The 13,322-nt window shown below is 33.5% G+C and overlaps 1 pseudogene; it reads right to left on the minus strand.

Annotated features, from left to right (window-relative positions):
- Positions 1–1,706: 1,706 nt before the first annotated feature.
- On the minus strand, positions 1,707–1,828 carry LOC118602069 (annotated as a pseudogene).
- Between the last annotated feature and the right edge of the window lie 11,494 nt (positions 1,829–13,322).

Genomic DNA, 13,322 nt, shown 5'->3' on the forward strand with positions numbered 1-13,322 from the left:
AATTGCAGTGGAAATTGAGATTCCATGGGAAACTCCAGTTATTCATAGCTATAGCCAACCATTACTTAGATTCCTGAGATAGAAGCAGCATGGAAAGTACCCAGAGGATTAAGAAACCTAAGAACCTAATCACATAGCATAAGTCATATGGGACCAATCATTTAAGTTTTCTCACCTCATTTTGTTCATTAAAATAAATGGTAGCATTGGTTAATCTCAATGATCTCTTCTAGCAATGTAATTAAACAATTCTATTATGTGATTCTATACACAAGACAGAATTAATAATCTTTTCCCATTGAACCCAGAAAAATTAAAACTCACATTTAGTTGGGCAGAAATTATTCAGTATTAGTTGATAAAATTTGAGGATACATTTTTCAATCAATATATTTTAAATAAAATATAACGTTGCCAAAAAAGTGATATAATCTGTTAGAATCAATAGAAACTTGCTGTTCTATATCTTTTATGTAAATAAAAACACTTTTATTACCAATTAATAAATCGTTACTAATCTGATGACTATTGGAGAACAAAGAACTGAAACATCAACTATGTAGAAAGGCCAAATTCTACAGATACTCTTCATGTGATAGAAAACACTCTTCAGTATCAGTAAGACATGATCCATTTAAATTACATGTAGCCAAGTACTAAGTCGTTTATGTTGCCTTAGTTTCTTACTAGTAGTATATCCTTAGGCAACTCAAATTTTTCCAGTTCCTCAATTGTAAAATGATGCCAGTTTGGTTGGTATAGTTTAGATAACTTCAGTTGTAAAGCATTATGATTTAGATCAACTCGTTAGTTGTTCTTTTTGGCAAAATGCCCAGGGTCAAACTCCATCACTAAAAGAATGTGTTAATCTCCTTTATCACAGTCATACCCAGTTATATCTACTGGACTACTTTACCTTCACGCCCTTTTGCACTTTCACCTTAGAATACTCTACCCTGAGCATTTACAACTCACATGCACAGTTGCCTCTTGGACCTGACTATCACTTGAAACTGTTCTATTTCTATGATATTAAACTCCATAGTATTTCCCTGCTGTGCTCATATTCCCATAATTTCTCCTCTCCCGATTCTAATTTTTCTCTCATATTAAGTCCTGTGATTCTAAACACTACTGTAAAGTCACCTAATTGTAATTGAATCCTCTAAAAAGTGAACAATTTCAGAGAAACTTCAACTGTACCAGTCAGTTTTTGTTATCCATAGTCAAATTTCAATTCACTAAGATCTGTTAACATGGCCATATTTTTAATAATTAATGAAAAAAAATCTTTCTTTTGAGCTCCCATTTAAGTTTTCATACTGCTAAGTTTATTAAATTTATTAGACTATCATTCAATGCTTCCATTTCTTATACATTATCTTAAAGTTTTTCATTGAACATATGCTCACATTCTTTCTCTGCAATTGAAATCTCAGAGGGCAGGCACTCAATGTCTCATAAATGCCAACTAGAATGACACTTTGTCTGTCATCACAAGACCTTTGAGAGGCCTTATCATTATCAACCACCAGGTGATTCTCAGTTTTGGGATTTCCGTTTCTACACAGCCATTACATTTACCTTCCAAGTTCTATCCTTTTCTTTCTTTTTTATTCTTATTGCACTAAATATCTCTGGGGACATTATTCATTCATTCATTCATTCATTCATTTTAATATATTTTTTATTTTATTTTTTAAAAACACCTACAGCACCTAGTATTCCTAGGGAGTCTCCTATCCAAGTACTAACCGGGCCTACCAACCCTACTTAGCTTTCAAGATCAGACGAGGTTAGGCACATTCAGGGTGGCATGGCTGTAGACTGGGGATGTCATTTAAAAAGTGACTTGAGTAACAGCCTCTGTGCTGATCTTTACTAGATTCTTCAATCGGTTTCTTAGAATTCTATATTTCAACCACTGATTTGATCTTCTCATTCAAATGTTCTGTGGGCCTCTCAAACACAATATACCCAAACCGAACTTTTTTCCCTAAGTTAAGTCCTCCTATAATTCCTTTCTTCTGTAACTTCCATTCACTTAGTTATTCTTTACTTTTCCCATTCTTCACTACAAAGCATCTCCCTTTCCCCCAAAAAACACACTTTGAATATATCATCTAAATATTTCAAATCCTACTCGATGTCTGTTGCCATCCAATAAAACAGAAGAAACAAACAAAAAAGGAAAAGAAGCAAACAGAAAACTAAACAGGGGTGTCCTTAGAGATACAAAGACAGTCATGATCGAATGGTGTTGGAGAAGATAAACAAGATAAATGAGGTTCAAAGAGAAACTGTTAAATAGTCCAGTGTTGCAAAGGAGAAAAATAAGTTAAAGATAGTACATTTTCCATTGTTTTTGAGGACTGGGATGTTAGTCACATTTAGATATGAATGGTGGATTAAGAAGTAAAGGCAATGTGTGTTGACGCTTCTATTTAAGGCATTTGGCTAATGGTCACAGGGTTGAGGGAGCAGAAGGACATGGAATTAAGAATACACATGGCATAATCAGTGCCAAACAGAAGGATAAACCATCTACTAAGATAAACAAAAAGGAGATAGACATTTATGTCAATGATAATAAGTAATAATAACTAGTAGCATCAGTTTTTAGTGTTTGTTTAGTCTGCCCTTTAATAATTTTTATATAATCCTGTGTGGTAGGCTTTATTATTTATTAGATCAAAAACTTGCCTAAAGTTTCCCAAGTGGTGAAATGGAAAATAACACTAAGTTTCTTTTGGCTTCTGTGATAAACAGGTTCCCATTAGAAGTAGTATACTTTATCCGTAATAACAGAAAAGAAAGATTGAAAAAGCTCGATTTAAAAGTAATGATACGCACAGATGAACTCCAAATAGAAAATAATTATTTACAAAAAATGCTTTCTAAATGTGAAATTAGAGGTTAGATTTTAGGAACAATATCCTGAATGTATCTGTTTCTTAAAGCTGCCATGTAACAAATTACCAAAAACTGGGTAGCTTAGAACAATGGGCATTTGTTGTTTTGCAGTTCAGGAGGCTAAAACTCTAAGCTCAAAGTGTTGGCAGGATTAGTTCCTTTTGAGGGCTATGAGGGAAAAGCTTTTAGCTTCTTTCCCAGCTTCTGGTGGTTTGCTGGAAAATTTTGCATTCTCTGACTTGTAGATGCATTGCTTTGATCTCTGCCTCATCTTCACATGGTGTCAGCCTGTGTCTGTCTCTGTATCCAAACTTCCTCTTTTCATTACAGATACTCCTCATATTGGATTAGGGTCCACACTAATGATCTTATTTTACTTATTATCTCTGTAAAGCTTCTATCTCAAATAAGGTCATCTTTCGAGGTATAGGATAGTTAGGACTCAAACATATATTTTTTGGGGTGGGACACAATTGAACCCATAACAGTGGATATGATATTATGCATTTGTCAAAATCTATGGAACTTCACAGCATGAAGAGTGAAACTTAAGCATTCAAATTCTTAAAAAAAATCATTTAGAAAATCAGCAAGTTCTAAGAAAGAATGAAGACTGACAAGACAATCTAACTGTATTATAAATGTATGAAACAGCCTCATTGAAGAGGATGGGGAAAAGCATCTTGAGCTAATAACTTTGGAAATGAGTGGAGTCTCTAGGACTGAAGGCAAAAGGAATTGCACATAAGCACTATGCTTTAGTTGATAAAGTAACACATTAGCGATCTGATAGTGCTGTACATATGTATATACTAGACTTCAGTAAGTAAATGCATAGTGGTTGGTGGGAGCCACATTTGTTATTGTTGGAGTGGGAATTTATGAATTAGCAAGGGAAAAATACTAGGGTTATTCATGGAGTAATGAGTTAGGGTTGGAGTCATCAGTAAGAACTCATGTTTCACTGAGTTAACTGATGGTTACATATAGAAATATTTGTAGATATGTGTCTATACTTGAGGTTAATATACAAAGATATGTTTATTTCCTCTATTAGTTAAGAGAGCCTAGAAGAAATATCCCAGTAACAATGAGCACAACTAGAACTCAGATCTCAGTTTCTAATACCATTTATCACGAAAAGGAACCAGGCCTCCTTGTAGAAATGACTGATTCTTAGACTAGGACTGTGGCAGAAAACATATAAGATGAGCCACAAGCAGGGTCATTTTTTTAAAAAGTGCTAGAAAGTTAAGGAAGTGCTAAAAACAATCACATTAATAGGGGCATGTCAAAGGGGCACAGGAGCCAAGTAAAGATTCGAGCGACAAGATAAAGTAGTATTGGATTATAACCAAAACTGTCAAATGAGCATCGATAATTACATACTGATAACATGTAGTTGCAAATAGAATATCTATTACCTTATACTTTAAAATTATATCTAAAATATTCCCTTGTAGAATTGATTTTTAATAATCTCGTATGTATTTTAATCTTAAAACAAGTGAAACATTTTAAAAATTCATGATTTCCTCTCATCCTTTCTAACGCATGACATAATAGTTCATAAATGGCTAGTTAGGATGATAAAACACAGTGCTTTAAGAAGCCATTGCATTGAAGCTGTGCTCTGCTAATGCTGAATAGCAATGTGGGCACCTTAAAAACCTTGATTTTGAAAAGAAAATTCTGTTCAAAAGTTTGAGACATTTCATATTATGTAGATTAATTATTTAACTAGAATTTGTCATAACTACATTCTGTATTTTTGCCTCCAGTGGGACATTGGTGAGCTTATATCTTAAGGGGCAGATTTTGCCCTTTCTTGAACCTCTCAGCCCCATTCTAAATCATAGTAACAGAATACTGTAAAGCTGAATACTGAATATGACCCTCTGAACATGGGATTATATATATATATATATATATATATATATATATATATATAATATATTTATGGTTTTTTTTTTTTTTTTTTTTTTTTTTTGAGGAAAGCAAGATCATTACTTGTTGTTGTCTCATTGAAATGGGGAAGGGGCCTCAGTATGTTTTGATCTCAGTTTTTATGCAGCATCCTAATTTTATTTTTCCAGTACCTAATTTTGCCATAAACTTTTCTATGAAGAGAAAATTTATTGCTACTTTGTTTTTGTTTGGGGTAAATAGAATTTTCTTTCATTATTCATTTGAAATGAAAGTTTAAAGACAAGCTACATTAAAAACAAACAAAATTTGACAGAGACATCAATGCAACTTGGAATATCAAACTAATAAATTGAAATTTTAAACTGTAACAATTCAGTATTGAGAAAGCTGTAGAACAGATGTCTATTGCCTGGAAGTTATAACGTCAGATGATAAAATGTACTATAATGATCCACAACTATAAATTATTAAGCAGAATAAGTCCTTTTGACAAAAAGACGTATTAATGTGAACCTTTAGAAAAACTCAGGGCAGAATATTTATGTGGAATTCAAATTTTATAGTTTTAATTTAGTACCTGCATTTTCTCACGTTCACACAAACACCTATCAGTTAAACAGAGTTCATTATTACCATTAACGACCTTCAGAAAGGTCCTTCTGGTTTTAATGATGCAGGAGCCAGTCCTACTTTCAGCTGTGCTAAGGGTGGAGTCTTTCCTAGAATTTTCTTTCTCTAGGCTTCTACATAAAGGTTCAAGGACTTTGCTTGGATTTCATAACATCTTGATCAAAACACCTTAATGACTAACACCATTTAGACATTAATACTGGTTTGTCATTTCTTTAATCATAAATTCCTTAAATTTGCCTCTAGGTCTGTTTAGTTTTGCTGAATTGAAATTTCCCTTTTTCTCTGAGTCTTGGATGTTGGTAAGTGAGAGATTTCTGGTCTATTATCTGCAGCAGTTTCAGGAGGAGGGAAATTTTTATAAAACTTGCAAGGTCATTTTATGTGGTCAACTAATGTTCTTTACATCTTTTTTCTTTTTTTTTTTTTGGCTATCATTGCTTTCTTCATATTAGTTAGTTGAATTTTCAGCCTATTGTTTTTAGTCAAATATATTTTTACACACACACACACACACACACACACACACACGCATGCATACCTGCCATATCTACAGGCACGCTCTTTTATAGCTCACTCATTCCTTCTTTTTAGTCCCATTATAATTTAATCACCAGTATTGTTTCAGCCAAAAACTCGAAACCAATATTTGGTTTGGTTATATAATAGCTTTTACTGCACTGACTTAACAGTTTTACTGCACTGACTTGACAGTTTTCATTACTGCACTGACTTAACAGTTTTTATTACTAGTAACACTTGTTTTTCCAATATGCTTTACACTCCTCAAGATGGCTCCTGTTACCAAATTACTGTTTTGTGCTTTATTGTAAAATATTGACTTGATAGCCTTTCTCTTATATTTTACTATTTCTATAGCTACTGGTATAGTTTTTTCCAAATGGCCACCCACCTGCCTAGAATGTATGTATAAGAGTGTATGTGAATTGAACCATCCTCTTATTTCCATCATAATTTTCCTCCTCTTTCCTCTGACACAGTTTCTATTTTTGAAATCTTAACTTTATCCATTACATAAACATTTTTAATATTGCTCAGAATCTTTCAAAAGAAGTGAGCATCATTCAGTTATTGTACAATTAAATACAGTAGTAAGTCCAAAAACACAAATCACTTTTATCTGTGTCAACTTTTACATCAACTTTATTTTAATATATCTGTTTCAACAAGAATTTTACTTTTTATGTCTCTAAGTCACTATGCCAAATGTCTTTTAGTAAGGTTTTTTTATTTCCATTTGCCAAAATAATTTTAAAAGGTTAAATTAATTACCTATGTCCTAACAAGTTAATCTCTCCTTTTTTCCCCTCCTTCTTATATAACTAAGTCTATCTGCTAAAAGAATTGGTCTTGTACAAACAGTGACAATATAGGCTCTTGATCTTTTTTAAATCAGAAAATCTCCCTTATTAAATCATAAATATCTATATGATAGGAATTCAGTTTCATTTATCTCCAATTTTCTCTTCCTTTGTTCCCATCTTCCCTCTTCCTGTGAATGCTTATTACAGTGCTTTAAACATAGTAGGTTATCATATTTAAGGCATTGGTGCAATTACAGGGCATTATTTTGTGCCATGAACGACACTGAACAGCAGTGTATAAATTCCTATCTAATTTTCATAAGTTGATACTGTTATTCCAATTTTACAGAAAGAGAAACTAATACTTACAAATGTAAAGTCACTCGTCTAAGGTCACGGAGCTATTGGATGGAGTGCCAGGATTCAACCAGGCATTCCAGCTCTGGAGCCCATCTCTTTACACCCTGCAACTCCATATTCCCCTGCCTCCCTAGAAAGGTTGACCAGTTTCTAACTGGCATTACTTTTACGTTTGCTGTGATGTATTTGTGTCCAGTCCTTAGTGTCTCTGATGCGTCTTGTACTTTAAATGCTTCTGACCCTTTAGCCACAATGTGCTACTTCTGATATTCACCGCGATGAACAGCTGTGCTGGTGGCGGTTTTCCCAGATCGCTGTCCAGTTGTACTCAACATCTCATTTCACTGTTTTGGCTGTTAAATTCCTAACTCCATATCCTGCATTTGATATATGCTTGAAATATCTTATAGACATCATTTTTTAAAAATCTTACTAGAACCTAGATACTTACTTATATCAGATTGTGTTCATGCCTTTGATTTAAGGTTCACTGCAACTTTGAATGGGCTTGCATTCTTCAAAATCCTGTCTTCTGACCGATTCCCCATTCTATCCACCAGGGAAGAGGTATTTATATTGTGAAATGGACTCGTAGTAACCAACATAACAAGAGACTGATGTACAAACTAGAATATCAGTATCTATTTATAGTGAGAACTATGTTACAGAGATCACGATATTATATCTATGTCACAGTTGATTTTCTTTCAGAAAAAAATAAAAGAATAAAAAATTTAAAAGAGTATTACTTGGTAAAAACACCACATGAGCAGTATACACATGGTTTCTGTCCTCATTAATTTATAGTTCAGTGATAGAGTCAGTTATTAAAGAGATAGTCACACAAATAATTAATTACAACTGCCTTCATTACTTTGAAAAAAAAATTAAATGGTGTTGTGAGACTGCAAAACAAAGGATCCATTTTTTCTGTGGGAAGCCAGGGAAGGTGTCTCTGCAATAGTGATTTTTAGGCTGAAACTTAAAGGACTAACAGAATGGACCCAACAAAGTAGTAAATGAAGAGACTGTTAGGCAGTAGAGACATAGAACAAGTTCTTCAGGTGGGAATTAACTTGGATATTTTAAGCAATTGGTAGAAAGTAGATGTAGCCAGAGCTTAGTGAATGAAGCGCTAAGTGATTAATGATGAGGGAGTGGAGGTAAGGATTTGGGAGGTGGAGACCATGCAGGGCAGTCCTAAATACTTTGCAGACTTTGGACTTTCTAAGAAGGACCATGGGAGTAGTTAAAGAGTTTTTAAAAAGGAAAAAACTAATTAGAATTAGAATTTTAGAATGATAATTTTTACTACTGTTCAAAAGGTGGGTGTGGGGATAGGATCAAGAGTTAATATGGTAGAATAATTAGCTACTGATGCAGTTCAGAGATAAATTATGATGGTTTGAAGAATGATTTCTTAGAGATGGAGAGAAATAATTCCAGAAATATTTGGGATATAAAATCAACAGCTAATTTTTATCTTGTTCCTGTCATGGGTTCCTGAGGCTACACCTAAATCATTCTGGCCAAATGTGATTCTATTAAAACAACAACAACAACAATGGAAAGAACTGCACGGGTTATTCTGCAGACGGCTAATATTTTCCATTATAAACTGATTTTGTGTGCTCGATTTTTACTTTAAGAACCTCCTTCTAAGTTCTAAGGAGCAGAATATTGCTGACTCCTATAGATTTCCACTGAGACATAATTATTTTTTTAAATTAGAATATTATAGAGTGATGAAAGCAATGATAGCAACATTGAAGATTCTGGAAAAACCTGATCCCCAACTGTACAACCACTATGACTTCAACCATCATCTCATATCATTGTAAATGGTTCCTTTCCTACCGTTCATAAAACATTGCATGGAAACAATGATTATAAATAAGTCCAGAGATGAAGACGGCAGTACAACCAAATTCCAGAAGCTGGAGTTTATTTCCATAAAATATGCTTAAAATTGAATGAATATTTTAAACCATGATGATATGAGCTTCTTTTTTTTTTCCTTGCAAAAGCCGTGCTTAATGATTTCAGATGCAGTTGTTTGAACGAGTCAGCATTTTTCCAAATCCAGAACCCCTTTTTAAAAATTGCAATAGTTTGAATAGTTATAACTGTGTCATTAAGAGATTGTGCAGCTAAGGACTTTTCAGTGTAGAATTGTGGTTAGGCTTTTCCTTCAAATAGTTTCCAGACTTTGCTATTCTACGTACTTAGTAGTTGCTTTGAGTCTTTAAAGATTTAAACAGAAATGAGCTGTGAACAGAAAGTTCTGGCTATGTTCTTCAGCATTTACAAGATTCTTTCTTAGTGCTGACCTGGGTGTCGAGGATATCAGATTGGATACCACAGGACTTTCTGTCAAACAGTAATTTAACTACTTAGTTCCTATTGTGTGTTTTATCTATACCAATAGTTTTTAAGATCTTGAAATAACTTTTCATGTATACATCACAAATTTCTCCAAACTAGTGTATCATTTCCTTGAGATCCTATAGAATTGCATTCACAATGGCTTATCTTGAAGTAGATGTTCAATAACTCCATGCAAAATATCATAGGGTCCCTTGTTCCGGCTCCAATTCAGGATAGAGAAGAATGGGAATGTTATATGCATACTGTTCTGCAGCCCCAAACAAGTCCTGGCACATGTAATTTACATTCATATTGGTTATTATATATTCTCATCAATAGTTCACCAACGTCTTGATAAGAAACTTGGAACACACCTAAAAATCGCATTTTAAACATAATTTAGGAGGCACAGTATTATATTATTTTGTACATAAAATACCTGCCCATCTGTTGCCTATTTTATAGTAAGTTTCAAATTTAAAGTGATAGAATAAAATTCTTCACTCAAAAGGAGAAAAGATAAAAATAGGAAAATTACTGCTAAAGAAACAGGGCTAATGTGAATGAGAAAAATCAAACAGCACTCTCATGACAATGTTAAAGTCATTCAAAATTAAGCCTTTAAAAATTGCATCTCTTACTTTAAGGAAGAAGCCAGTAGAAGCTATGCACAGAACTTCCAAAATTATTTTTAAATAGCACATATATTGAAGGATCTTCTATTTCTCTTCTAACAATATTTAAATTGTAAAAACAATAGATTCTCCACCCAGCACTATGGTGGCTGTCTTTGCATAGGAAAAGCAAATCAGAGTTTCAAGACCATTGTTTCAAATAACACCAGCAAGATTAAATAACCCTGTGTATTAGGACGAAGTAGGAACATTTTTAAACATCATGGTTTCATCCTATATGGAGTTAGATTTTATTGGCATTTTTGTCTGTTGCTATAAGCTGCATTTAAAGGACAAAATCTACTAATGGGATTCATGGCCTGGATTCTACCATGATAGTTCTGAATGAAAACATTCATTTTCTTGATAACATTCCCTTGTTTGTGAATGCTTTAAACCTTATTTATTATTCTCTAATGCTTCACATGTACATGTGCTCAGAGAATAAAATAAAACAGGTCTAATAAATTTAAAAAATATACATAAGGCCTCATAGAAGAGAGTAAATATCAGACCATAAACAGAAAGGTAAGTGAAGTCAGCTCCAGTACATTTCTGTACCATTCACACTAAAAAGCAGGATCTGTGTCAACAAAATCAAATAATTCTTTGTAATGTGTATAATGCCCAACAATGCAAGCACCAAGAAAATATGAGTTGATGCTGAAAGATTATTTATAATTATGAGGAATCTTTGTTCTTTTGTTTAATATCCTTCTACCAACTTACTTGCACCCATCTTCTATCTAATGAGTGGTAGAGTAACTCTTAATTTTTAGTACTTAGTATGTATACAACTCATTTCCGATTTTCACATCCAGCAGCATATTGAAGCTGCACTTTTGTTTCTCCTTGAAGTTAAAGGCATATGTAGAATGAACCCACCACGAAATTAAATATAAGGTATTTGTTTCCAATCAGAACAGCTTATCATTGGTGTAGGGGCTAGATACATGCTGATACTTGCAAAATCAAGTAATTGGCAAAGTCTGGGTAATTTGGCTATGTACAACACAAAGAAAGGATCTGGTAATATCATTCCTTACCCTGCAGATGCCTCACTTTTTTGGCTCACTCAGAATCAATTTCTATTATTTTGCTGTGGATAAAACTTATAGTAGGATCTAAAATATTTTGCCATCCTGCATAGGAAATTAAGGGTAATTTCTCATTGTTGGCCCATTAGTCTTCTTGCTCTTTCTGACCTGAAGGGTATGGTTTAAGATAGATAGAAGTAAGTCATATTATAATTCAGTCTTTACAGCATCCCTGAGCATTTCCATCATAGGAATCTACTAAATATTTCTATGAAAAGCAAAAGTGACTTTTTTTGCTAAATTCACCATTCTTATCCTCAAGATACTCTTAATACTCTGAAGAGCACTATAGTTAAGAATGGACAGAACACAGGAATCACGTTGCTTATAAGGATTTTTAACAGTAAGATTACATTATTACATTGATGTAGTTTTCCCACTGGTAAGTATCTTGTTATTACAAAATTATATAATCTCCCCTCTACTGGGATAAATTCCAAACTCTTTAGTATTCATTTAAGCCCTTCTCACTGTGGACCTCATTTGCTTTACTAATCTTGTCTTTAACAATTCCCCTCAACCCACCAAACCTCTTCCATTTTCTTAACATTTCACATCTTTCATACCCTGTGCTTTTGCCAAAGTTGTGTAGTCCCTCTCAACTTGGCATCTTACAGGAGAGCCCTTGTATCATAGGGTCCCTTGTTCCGGCTCCAATTCAGGATAGAGAAGAATGGGAATGTTATATGTATACTGTTCTGCAGCCCCAAACAAGTCCTGGCACATGTAATTTACATTCATATTGGTTAGGTCTTTGAAAACACTTCACAGACAAAACCAGAGCACCGAACAGGAATGCTTCTCTCACAGCCACTTTAATAGAGAGTTTCTTTACAACCTAAATTAATACTGAAATTTCTTCCTGATGATAATGATGGTGGTGATGATGATGATGATGATAAATATCTCACAGTGGCCACCATTTATTGAACATTTACTACATGGCAGCCATTGATTTAAATGTTTTATGTACATTAACAAGTCTAAAATGAACCTCATGTTTTTCCTTCTAAATAGATTCTCAACCCACCCTCTAATAGTCCTGTCTTAATAAAAGTCACCACCATCCATCCATTCATTCCTTCAAGCCAAAACTGCAAATCATCTTTGATTCTTTTCTTTGCTTTATGACTCATATCTATTCAGTAATGTTGTTTCTAGCTTTAGCATATATTTCACATCTACTTCCTTCTGTCTTCATTGATGCTAGCTAGTCTAGGGCACTAGAATCTTTAGGCTGGAATATGTAGAAAAATAAATAAAAAACAAAAGGGACACTATTAAATACAATGTGATATCCTGGGTTGTATCTTGGAACAGAAAAAGGAAATTTATGAAAAAAAAAAACTGCTGAAATCTAATTAAATCTATAGTTTAACCAAGAGTGTTGAACCAATGTTAATTTTTTAGTTTTTACACATGTGCCATCATTATAGGAGATGTTAACATTAGGGGAACTTGATTGGTAGGATATACAGAGAACTCTTTTTACTATCTTCGTAACTTTTCTGTACATCTAAAATTATTGCAAACACGAATTAAGGAAAAAAAAATCTTTTCTCAGCTGACATCCTAGTCACCTTCAGTTTATTCTTCACAGCAGCAAGAACGATCTAATATAAATCTGACCATGTAACTTAGAGAATTCAAGTAACTTAGAAAGATTTAAACAACCTGTACAAGATTTTGTAGGCATAATAGCTGAACAAGGATTCTCACTCAGATCTGAGAGGATTTATTGTCTCTTAAGCATCATAGTACTGGTTCTCTATGTGAATCCAGCACTTACAAGGACTAGTTCAATGTCTCCTATCTTTGCATATACCCCATTCATGGTTTAAATTCAATATGATTAAAAATTCTAAGAAATCCTTATCAATACCAACTAAACGAATAGGCCAGGAGTGTGAGGAAGAGAGTGTTCTGTTTTTCAGACACAATTAATTTTAAAAGTTTTGAGATAACGCATGATTTAAGATTTTCTCAAGGTATGAGAAAAGGTCTTCCTGTGAGGTTATTGCAGTTGT

Source organism: Rousettus aegyptiacus, unplaced genomic scaffold, assembly GCF_014176215.1.
Source record: "Rousettus aegyptiacus isolate mRouAeg1 unplaced genomic scaffold, mRouAeg1.p scaffold_m13_p_4, whole genome shotgun sequence".
NCBI lineage: Eukaryota > Metazoa > Chordata > Mammalia > Chiroptera > Pteropodidae > Rousettus > Rousettus aegyptiacus.